The following is a 12,325-nucleotide window of genomic DNA, read 5'->3' on the forward strand; positions in this document are numbered from 1 at the left end:
TTTGTAGGAACTGATCTGTTTTTTAAAGTGATGTTCTTTTTATCCCTCACAATATTGTGTTGATGGGTCTCAAGCACCCCATCAGGTGAATTCTGTAAATAGCCCTCTACACGATCTCTGACGGAGTCAAAGTTTATCTGCTGAAAAGACTCTTTTGTTTGCATGATACCTTTAACTTTCATCACAACCTTCTTCTGTCCTTTGGTCCTATAACCATATGTCTTAGGACCCGCCGAAGCGAAGTCCTCGATGCTATCCCCGTCGAGTTCATCAGTCAGATCACTGAGATAGTTACCTAATTTTAAAGGCGTCTTGCTGTCTTTCACCACATATATCAAGCTGTCTGTGTCAACATAGAGAACATCCTTCTGCAAGTAAAAGCTCCCATAAAAACATTGGTGCTTTTACCAGGAGGGTAGAGACCCTTGTAACGCCACTGGATCACAACTTTTTTCTCATCCAGCATGTTAAAGTAGCTGACCTCGTATTTCCCTGAAAGCAAGAAACTGAAAAACTCGTTGGGGTCTGACACTACAGAAACCTGAGACATGTTCTCTTTCTGACAGAACTTGCCTCAAAGGCTATTAACCAAAGCCTTAGCCACCTGTCTCTTTGCAGGGTTGTGACAAATCTGATCAGCACAAAGCAAAATCCCCCGATGTGCTTGATAATCCTAAATGTATTTGTCGTGGCTTTCCTGATCAACGGCCTCAGCAGGGTAACCAGAAGCCTCCTGCTTGCCCTTCAGGAATGTACGGATGTAACCTGTGAAAATACAATCGCTAGATCTATCAAAATGCCATACTTCGATAATCTTGGCCACCTTGTATCCCTTGTCCAGAGCCTTGTTGAACTCAACCGTGACCCAGACCCCTGTCGAAGCACGCTCATCATCATTATGCGTACAGCCACTGTCTTGGACAATACGACTTGAACAGATACTGCATAACGTGAAGTGTAATTTACCGCCTGGTCCTCTGTAGGGTAAAACGGGTAATATAAAACCCGAGGAGGATAGACAACCGCCTTGATAAGACCAAAGTACTGTCTGGGATCCCCAAAGTCCTTGTGAATTTTTCGGGGGTGACCTAGGAACACGTGCTGTTGACGTAAGGATACAGAGGTGACATCAGCGTAATCAACTTTTTCACCAGGTTGGCTGTGTAACGCAGCTTTAAAGCGCTGGTTCTACCGCCGTAGAGGGCATTACGAGGGTTGAGAGGCTCAGGGGTGTCAAAATCTAAGAGAAAATCTCTGAGATTATCACACGATTGTCGAAGTGAACGCCATTCGTGTTCCCAGATGGTAATAAGATGCACCTCATGATCAGACTTTAACGCCTGCTCTCTCTCCATCGTAGCAGAGTAGAATTCACCATATGGTCTACCTCTTAACAGACAGACTGCATGTGGGTCGACACATGAAGGACAACCGTGGGAGAAACATCCATAAAACTCCCAGACCTGCTTAACACCGTCAACTTTAGCATAACCGTCAACAAAATACTGGCCAAACACCATCTCCCCACGGTTCAAGGCATGTTGTATCAAAATGCCCTGTCTGTGTGATTCCCATAGCTACCAATGGATGGAAGCATGTGAGAACCTCTTGTTACCTTTTATTACATAATTGTTGGGACATGGTATTGCTAATGTGTCTGGTTTTAAAAAGTTGGTCCTGAAAACAGCCATACACGCAGAGGTGAGTGTTATGGACGAGAGTGCAACACCTGTTTCTTTAAAAAACTCCTCTCTAAATATCATGCATCCTCTGGCCAGAATGTCAACATCATTTTTACAATAGTGAATAGCTTCACTCCTGAAATTGAAAGAATTATCACGCACAGTATCATACCAGCTTTAAAAATCTTTCTGTTCAGGGTCTGACATGCCCTCGAAGCCGTAGTCTGATGGAGGAGGATACACCCCTATGTAATGCAGACGATCTTTCAAGCTCAACTTGTGTGGAAAAAAAACCCTTGCACTGCTCGGTGAAACCTAGAGCTTTATGCATGAAGCTGAGTCGCATGGCTAGGAATGAGAGAGAGTCGATAAATTTTAGCTTGTAGTGAGGATCCTCAAGACAAATATCTTACTACCGGTCATGATTATCCTCTTACGTATTAACCCTTTGTCAAGCATACCTCTCAAGACAATGACGCTGTCAAAGCCCCTGGCATTATGTGCAACAAAAACACAACTCTAAACCAATTCTTTCTGAAATATAAAAGAAACGCTCGAACACATTCGAGACCATTAAACATCTATTCTTCACCTCTCTGCGTCTTTACACACACTAAAGAAGGGACATGTCTACCTTGGTCGTCTGTAAACGTTTCAAAATCACAACAAAACAGATCAGGATGCTCAGTCTGGTCTGTCGATGATAATTCTACATTGCAGATTTTACATTTAAGCACACCGCAACAACTGTTAGGTTTACCCTGTTTTAATGGGATATACCGGCACCTTCCGCATTTTTCACATTTTTTGTATATCTGGCAGAGACTGCTCCCATTAGCGCCAATCTCTTTGTGTCTCACAATGCAGGAAGGTGTTCTACAAACCCGGCAACCATCGCCACAAGTTACAGGCTTTGGGACCTCTGTAGGGCAAACAGGATTGTGACAAACGCTACGGTGACCTTTGCAGATGTGTTGTGATTTATCTTCATACCCCTTATGACAGCTGACGCAAAAGTGACGTCTTCCTTCAAAACCCTTTGGGTTTTTTACCCCGCAATAGTGTCCCTGAAGTAGAAACAAGTAGGAAGGATCCGAACCATCAGCAAAACCTGTGGCATAATGCGCTAATGGTTGGTTTGCTGTTGTTTTATGAAACACAACAATTTTACGCCTCACTATCCATTCAAACAGGGGTATATCTGTGAATGTGATAGGTGTTTGAGAATCTAAACCAGCTTTGTTTTGTAATTCCCTCCCCAACTCAACACAATCTTGATACGTACGGTTAGGATTAAGGAGACAAGAAAGGCTGATTGCAAAGCAAAGCTGATCAGTTCCATCACTACCAACTAGAGACTGTAGAGATGTCATCATTTTTTACCAATAATTTTGGCATGCAGTGTCTTCTTGAGTTTGCGTTTAGCGCCACCTCGAGGGTTATGCACAATTTGGACTGTTAATTCAATTATCTTACCCATAACTATGACTCTGTCAGATTGCATGGTGTTGCTCAGGAGGGCCTCAAAAGCAGGGTAGATATTTTCCCCGTCACCTTCAACCACAACATTAACATGTTCTTGAACATCTTCACCAACCACTTCAAGCTGAACCACATCCTCTCGATGTGCTAGTCTCTGCGTTTCATCTGCCAACTCTCTGACCTGTTGCATCAAACCTCTGTAGAAAGTTGCTAAATCAGGAGTGTCGGGTACAGCAGGACGTGTTAGCACCCTTCTCATCCTATCGGTGTTAAAAGGCTCTATGACTTCTGATTCAATACCGGTACCTCTTACACAGCATCCTTCCTGAACCGAATCACCGTCATCATCAACATTGTCATCGCTACAGCTGGAGCCGGACACATCTATCAGAGGGTCAAGAGCTGGTGTCCCTGAATCAGCCGTCTGTTGATTATCAACAAACCTTTCTTACCAATCGCCATTGTCTAAAGAGGTATCAGCCCTACCTTCCCGAGATGATGCAGGAACAATATTTAAAATACGATTATCCTCTCTCTCAGCGAAAAAAAAAAAAGGACTCCATGTTTTCATTTATACTCGGATCATAGACCAGCTCTACATCCTCCTCAGACATGCCGTCAAACAAGCCAGACAGAAACATGCGTGTCGGTGAAGCACTCTGGTCAATGAGGTGTGGTGTAGTGTCTTGGTTGTGTGTGGATTCAGGGTCAGAACCAGAAGGAAAACCATCATGGTTGGCCACAATTTAATAATAATAACAATAAAATAATAATTTAAAATAATTAATAAACAAAACAGCAACCTCAAAACACAATCACCCACGGTGCTTTTAAAAATTCAGGCTCCAAATGGACCTTACTGTGGTTGAACTTCAGTCAGGTCAGTCCACGACGTCTGTTACCACCAGGTCCTTGTAGTTTTAGGAGCCTCACGACTTCAGACACCAGCGCTTTATTCGTTATGTCCTTCCTGACGATTTCTGTAACGTCACCTTACCTTCACCTTCACCTTCTTCTACCGCTTATCCGGGGTCGGGTCGCAGAGGCACTATTCGGAGCACGGAAGCCCAAACTTCCCGGTCCGCACAAACCTCCTCCAGCTCATCCCTGGGGATCCCGAGGCGTTCCCAGGCCAGACCGGAGACATAATCTCTCCAGCGAGTCCTGGGTCTTCCCCGGGGTCTCCTCCCGGTAGGACATGCACGAAACACCTCCCCAGGGAGGCGTCCAGGGGGCATCCGGATCAGATGCCCGAGCCACCTCAACTGGTTCCTCTCGATGTGGAGGAGCAGCGGCTCCACCCCGAGCTCCTCCCGGATGACCGAACTCCTCACCCTATCTCGAAGGGTGCGCACAGCCACCCTGCGGAGGAAACTCATCTCAGCCGCTTGTATCCGCGATCTCATCCATTCGGTCATTACCCAAAGCTCGTGACCATAGGTGAGGGTGGGAACGTAGATGGGTAAATCGAGAGCTTCGTCTTGTGACTGAGCTCCCTCTTCACCACGACGGTCCGATACAGCGACCGCATCACTGCTGCAGCTGCACCAACCCGTCTATCAATCTCACGCTCCCCTTTTCCCTCACTCGAGAACAAGACCCTGAGATACTTAAACTCCGCCACTTGGGGCAAGAACTCTCCACCGAACCTGGAGAGAGCAAACCACCTTATTCCGGTGAAGAACCATGGCCTCAGACTTGTAGGTGCTGATCAATAGATAAAAGGCCTTTAGGCCAAGTTGGTTGCTATTTTCTTATTCTTTAGCATAAATAGGCATGTTTTTGTTTTGTTTTGTTTTGGTTTCGTCGTTTAAGTTCCACACTATTTTATGACTATTTTATTATTTTATTTTAGACTTAAGTTTTAGACTTATTTGGGGACAAGAGTTTTGGGAGTGAAGTTGGAAGACGTGAACATTTTGAGGGAGACGAGATGTTATGACGTGTCATGGGATTATTTGGAGTCACAACTTGGGGGCGCTCTTGTTATGTTGCCGTGTCACCATCCGGTTTGTTGGAAGTTGGAACCGTGCATAAAACCTGCTGTGTTGATACATCCTGTGTGTATTCCTTTCAGCTTTGGCTACCACAGGGCATGTCTCTTCAACCCACTTAGGAGAACGAATCAAATGTCCGGATCATCATTGTGCAGTGTCGCCAGGTTCACGGACAGGGCCCCAGGCTACCAGGCCCAGTGGAGCGCTCGAGGCCGAGGCACTGGAAGGAGCGAATTCAATATGAATAATAATAAAAAAAAAAATAAAAAAAAAACGCAAATACTATGCTCCAAGCAATGCTTTTATTTAAAACAAATTTCCGCACAAACAGAAATTTCCTCCGGTCAGCCGACTGCCCCGGGGGAAGCTGCCGAAGTCCCGTTGTCCACGTACGGAGCTCCACAAGCGCCGAGTCTCCTGCGGTTAAATCCACTGCTGTGGTGATGAGACAAGTCTCTCCCGTGACTGCGACGAGACCTCAGTCCTGCCTGAAGTTTCCGTGGTTCAGATGAGCCGCTCCGCACCTCTTCAAGTCTCAAGCTTCTTCTCTTGTTGTGGCAGATGCGCCGGCTCCGGCTGTAATTTCACAATGACAGAGTCAGTCACTCACGCCTCTGTAATTTCACAATCACATTTTGCGGAGTGCCCTGGCACTTCCAGTGAAGTAGAAAGGCTGGTGTAATATCCCTGGAATATGTTTGTGTCCAGCTGTCCCTGGAGCCTGCCTGCCTCCCAAACAGTCCTGTAACACGGGGCAGAAATTACTCTATTAAGAACTCTGATCCTGGGGCATGACTACTTCAAGGCTAGCAGGCAGTCCTCTGTGCAGTTCACTATTCGAAATGCTAAAGCACCCGCAACACTCAAAGCATATAATGCCAAATGGATGTGAACTGCCGTCTGTTAGGTAAACATCCGCTTCTAGTCCAATTCAATCCGGACTATTCCCGGCGCAGTTCTGACACTCCACAGAAGGACCGCACGTGTTCAGGTACGGAGCTTAATAGGTGGAGGGCTTGGATTTGCAGCGCAGCGTTCCCTCTCAATCAGCCGTAATGCGCGATGCCCTCGCCCCTGGAACTTGACCTCCCCCATGAGGAGTGACCATCCCACCCGGCGCTGACAGAGTCACCATCGCTCAGTAGAATTGTGTCTATGCTGTCGTCAAACGGCTCATAGCGCTTGAGAACATCATCGCGCTCTTTAAGAGCTCCATGGAGTCCACCAGAGATTTTGGAGACATAACAGTCCGCCGCCGTGGTGCTCTGCTCGCGGGGCCTCCTCCACACACAGCCGCCGGCTTTGGGGAACAGCCGTATAATAGCCGCGCTGATCATCGCCGCTCCTCTTGGAGAGACCAGTCGGCTGCTCTCACCTCTGCTCCCTCCAAAAGCATAGGAAGAACTTTGTATCTAAAAGTATGCATCTAAACCAAAGTCGAACTTGGAAAAAAAGATGCATTACTTTGGTATCGGGTCTGTTTCTTCTCTGCCCAAAATAAAGGTTTCTCACTCGCCAAATTCTCTTCCGGCTCCAGTCAGTCCGAACTCCGGCTTCAAAAATTAGTTTTTGTTTGACATCGTCTCAGGAGACCGAGCAGTATAGTAACAGGCTCTCTGCCTCCTTATACCTGACGCCAGAACTGTCCCTGGGGAAGTTTCTGGAGCCAAGACGTTATGTTTTTCCTCAGATTCGCCACAATATGAAGCACAGACATCAAATAACTCTTTCCCGTCTCTCAAAAGATCCTGGTACCAGCCAAAAGTCAGGGGAGTTTCAATTCTGCCATTAACTCTTCTTATTCCTCAGACTCGCCAGTTTTTAGCAGGGGTCGCCACAGGGCCGCGAAAGTCACCACTTCAGAGGAACACTGAGTAGGCGCAGCGTGCCAGACATGCTCGGTTCTCAGCTCCCTCGTGCAACGTCTGATAGGATGTGTGTCTGTGATTCTGTTCTCTGCAGCCCTGCAAACCTCTCAGAGGCAGGTAGGACATCGTCATCTACAGAGTCATCTCTTTCTGAGGATGATTGGGCCAGTCCCTCGGGTGTACATCTTAGGAGAATTGCAGTGTCAGATCAAGGTACACTGCAAGTTTGGGGAACCGAATTCCTCTGACGGCTCAGCTGACAAAAGCGAGTCTGTTTTTGAAGAATCAGCGGGACTTGAAGTCCCCAGAGGAGAGGGCGCTGTGCACCGACGACCCTTTCGTCCTAGACCCGCCCCGGAGGCCGGGTCTGTTCTTGTGCTCTGGGCACGTGTCTTGACAGAATATCTTCCGAACTGAAAGCGCCTGTCTCCTCACCTGCCCATATGGATCGAGAAAATACACGGTCATTGACACGTCCTTCAGTTTCACAGTCAACCCCCAGGTTCTGCGTCACCACATGGACCTGAATGAACTCAGAGAACCAGCTGTCATGTCTGATGGAGGAGGACCGCGCTCTCCTGACAATGGGAATAATCGAGTTAGTTCCTAAGCGATCCTCCTACACTGGGTTTTACTCCGGGTACTTTCTGGAACCCAAGAAGACAGGAGAGTGGACACCTGTTCTGGACCAGGAGACTCCTGGAGTGTGTCAGAGTGTGAGAGTGGATGACCTCCATAGATCTTGCAGAGGCCTACTTCCACAACACGGTCTCTAGTGTCGAGTGCCTCGTTTTTTTGCCAAGTGCGTGGAGGAGTGGCTCAAACCACTAAGGAGACAGGGTCTGCGGATTCTGACGTACTTGGACTCCTTTTTGATTCTAGCCAGAGTCCAAACAGGAGTCATGAGCGCACACCAGCTTAGCAGAAGGGGTCTGTCTCGTAGCTGCAGAACAAATTCAATGTCTCCGAAGTGGTTTCAGAGAGTTATCAACATTTTTATGTTTGTTGGTCTGAAAGGTACAGGTCCCACGGGCTGAAAACGCGTTTTATGCACTGTTTACTCTCTGCTCAGGGCTGTCTCAGAACATTAAAATTTCACCTGGCACTATAGCTAGAGTGGTCATACTAGCAGGTGCTGAACTAATTCAACATTTCTGAAGTGGTTGCAGAGTGATAACATTTTTATGTTTGTCGATTCTGAAAACCATCCTCACTCAGGTGAAAACCCGTTTTCTGCACTGTTCATTCACTGCTCAGAATAGTGCCAGAACATGAAAATATCAGCTGCGACTGTCGGAAAAAGGCTCTTTCGAGTATATTTGGCACTAAATCCACGTTTCTGGACTATTTTCATGGTGTAATCAACAATATTTTTTTTTCCTCGTCAGAAACCAAGCCTCTCTCGGGCTGAAAACGCGTTTTCTGCACAGTTCAGTCACTGCTCAGCGATGCCTCAGAACATGAAAATTTCACCTGACTGTATAGCAGAAGCGTTATTTCTTGTAGCAGCAGAACTAATTAAACCTCTCTGTGTGGTTTCAGAAAGTAATCAACATTTTAATCCTTGTTGGTCTGAAAACCACCTTTTCGTGGGCTGAATACGTGTTTTCTGCTCTGCTTAGGCGGGACTCAGAAGATGAAAATATCACCTGCAACTACAGGCAAAACGTTTTTTCTCCTGCAACTATAGGGAAAACACTCTCTCTAGCATATTCAACACTAAACCTACATTTCTGAACTGTTTTTAGAGGGTTATCAACTATTGTATTTTTGACAGTCCGAAACCCAGCTTCTCTCAGGCTAAAAATGCATATTCTGTACTGGTCACTCACTGATCAGAAAAGCCTCAGAACATGAAAACATCACCTGCAACTATAGCAGAAGGCGTCTTTGTCGTAGCTGAGGACGAATTCAACCTGTCTGAAGTAGTTTCACAGAGTTATCAACATTTTTATGTTTGTCGGACAAAAAAACACAATCCCTCGGGCTGAAAACGCGTTTTCTGCACTGTTCACTCACTGCTCAGCGATGCCTCAGAACATGAAAGTTTCACCTGCAACTATAGGAAAAAAAAAACGTTCTCGTATATTCAACACTAAACCTCTACGAATAGGGCGCTGCGACTGGGCTACAAGCAGCCAAACCGTTTTCATTCCATCCACATTTCCTGCTTCCAAGCCATGGGATGAGTTTGACGAGAGCCAGGCGCTTCTATGAGGTGCGTCTGGAGACTTCCCAGAGTTGGATGAGTTCCGTGTGGTGGAATCAAGCACGTTCCCGCTTGATCTTCTCCTGCGCCTCATGTCATCCGCCTCCGTCGTATCAAAGTTGAGCTCTCTCTCCACCGGCAGCTCAAGAATCATACCACTTCACTAACGGCCAGCTGGCGTTGGATGGCGAGACTACACCAAGGGCTGGAAGAAATCCGGACTATTCCCGGCACGGTCCTTACACTCCACTCCCACTAGGACCGCACTTGGTCAGGTACGGAGCTTTCTGCCAGGTGGAGGGTTTGGATTTTGCGGCACGACGCTCGCTCTCACTCAGCCGTAATGTGCGATTCCCTCGCCCCTGGAGCTTGACATCCCACATGAGGAGTGACCATCACACCCAGCGTGACAGAGCCACCATCGCGCAGTAGAATGGTGTCTCAGCCGTCGGCAACCGGCTCATAGCGCTTGAGAACATCATCGCACTCCTTATGAGCTCCGTGGACAGGCTCATCCATCGCAGAACCTCTCTCAGTCCACCAGAGATTCAACAGTCCGTCGGCATGGTGCTCTGCTCGCGGCGCCTCCTCCACACACAGCCGCCCGGGGGGAACACCGTATAATAGCCGCGCTGATCATCGCTGCTTCTCTTGGAGAGACCAGTCGGCTGCTCTCACCTCTGCTGTATGCTTTGTATCTAAAAGCATACATCTAAACCAAAGTCTAACTTGTAAAAAAATAAGATTCATTACTTTGGTATCGGGTCCGCTTCTTCTCTGCCTAAAATTAAGGATCATCACCCGCCAAGATCTCTTCCGGTTCCAGTCAGTCCGAACTCCGGCTTAAAAAATGTGTTTTTGTTTGACATCGTCTCATGAGACAGAGCAGTAAAGTAATGGTCTATCTGCCACGTTATCCCTGACGTCAGAACTGTACCTGGGGAAGTTTCTGGAGCTTGGTGGTTTTCCTCAGATTAGCCACAATAGGAAGCATAGGCATCAAATATCACTTTCCCGTCTCTCTACAGATCCCGGTTGCAGCCAAAAGTCAGGAGAGTTTCAATTCTGCCATTAACTTTTCTTATTCCTCAGACTCGCCAGTTTCCAGCAGGGGTCGCCACAGGACCACGAAAGCCACCTCTTCAGAGGATCTCACAGTAGGCGCTGCGTGCCAGACCTGCTCTGTTCTCAGCTCCTTCACGCGATGTCTGATGCGATGTCTGTCTGCGATGTCTGTCTGCGATGTCTGTCTGCGATTCTGTTCTTTGCACCCCTCCAAACCTCTCAGAGGCAAGCACGACATCGTCATCAACAGAGTCATCTCTTTCTGAGGATGATTGGGCCGGTCCCTCGGGTCTTCATCTTAGGAGAATTGCAGCGTCAGATCAAGGTACACTGCAAGATTGGGGAACCGAATTCCTCTGACGGCTCAACTGACAAAAGCGAGTCTGTTTTTGAAGAACCAGCGGGACTTGAAGTCCCCAGAGGAGTGGGCGCTGAGCACCGACGAGCCTTTCATTCTAGGCCCTCCCGGGAGGCCGGGTCCGCTCCTGTGCTCAGGGCGCCTGTCTTGACAGAGTATCTTCCGAATTGAAAGCGCCTGTCTCCTCACCAGCCCATATGGATCGAAAAAATACACGGTCTTTGACACGCCCTTCAGTTTCACAGTCAACCCCCAGGTTCTGCGACACCATGTGGACCTGAGTGAACTCAGAGTTCCAGCGGTCATGTCTGATGGAGGAGGACCGCAGTTAGAGGGGTGACTGAGAACATGAAATTTTCACTTACAGCAATAGGAATAACACTCTTTCTAGTGTGATCAACACTAAACCTCTACGAATAGGGCGCTTGCTTCCAAGCCATGGGATGAGTTTGACGAGAGCCAGGCACTGCTATGAGGTGGATCTGTAGACTGTGTTCCCAGACTTGGCTGAGTTCCGTGTGGTGGAGTCAGGCAAGTTCCCGCTTGATCTTCACCTGTGCCTCATGGCATCCGCCGGCCGTCGTATCGAAGTTGAGCTCTCTCTCCACCTCCTGCTCAAGAATCATCCCACTTCACTGACGGCCCACTGGCGGTGGTTGGCGAGACTACACACGTGGCGCTACCACATGTTGTCTGCCCACATCTGGAAGAAATCTGGACTATTCCCGTCGCAGTTCTGACACTCCACTGGCACTCGCACCGCACGTGATCAGGTACGGAGCTTACTGCCAGGTGGAGGGTTTGGATTTGCAGCGCTGTGTTCCCTCTCACTCAGAAGTCATGCCCGATTTGCGATGCGCGATGCCCTCGCCCCTGGAGCTCGACTTCTCCCCTGAGGAGTGACCATCCCACCATCACGCAGTGGAATGGTGTCTACACTATCGGCAACCAGCTCATAGCGCTTGCAGACATCATTGTGGTCTTTATGAGCTCCGTGGACAGGCTCATCCATTCCAGAACCTCTGTCACTCCACCAGAGATTTTGGAGATTCAACAGTCCGTCGGTGTGGTGCTCTGCTCGCGGCGCCTCCTCCACAGACAGCCGCCGCCCGGGTCGAACACCATCGCTGGTTGAAGGGGCGCGGAGAGCCCAGCTGTCTGGATCATAGCCGCACAGATCATCGCTGCTCCTCTTGGAGAGACCAGTCGGCTGCTCTCACCTCTGCTCCCTCCAAAAGTGTACGAAGAAAACTTTGTATCTAAAAGTATGCATCTAAACCAAAGTCTAAGTTGAATAAAATATAAGATGGATTACTTTGGTATCGGGTCTGTTTCCTCTCTGCCCAAAATTACAGTTTCTCACTGGACAAGTTCTCTTCCGGTTCCAGTCAGTGCGAACTCTGGCTTCAAAAATTTGTTTTTGTCAGATCAAAGTACACTGCAAGTTTGGGGGCCCTGCTTCCACTCACAGCTCAACTGACAAAAGCAAGTCTGTTTTTGAAGAACCACCGGAGTTGAAGTGCCCTGAGGAGTGGGCGCTGAGAACGATGACCCTTCTATCCTAGATCCGCTCCGGAGGCCTGGTGCTCTCCTGTGCTCAGGTCGCCTGTCTTGACAGAGTATCTTCCGAATTGAAAGTGCCTGTCTCCTCACCTGCCCATATA

The sequence above is a fragment of the Synchiropus splendidus genome, chromosome 6 (genome assembly GCF_027744825.2).
Source record: "Synchiropus splendidus isolate RoL2022-P1 chromosome 6, RoL_Sspl_1.0, whole genome shotgun sequence".
Lineage (NCBI taxonomy): Eukaryota > Metazoa > Chordata > Actinopteri > Syngnathiformes > Callionymidae > Synchiropus > Synchiropus splendidus.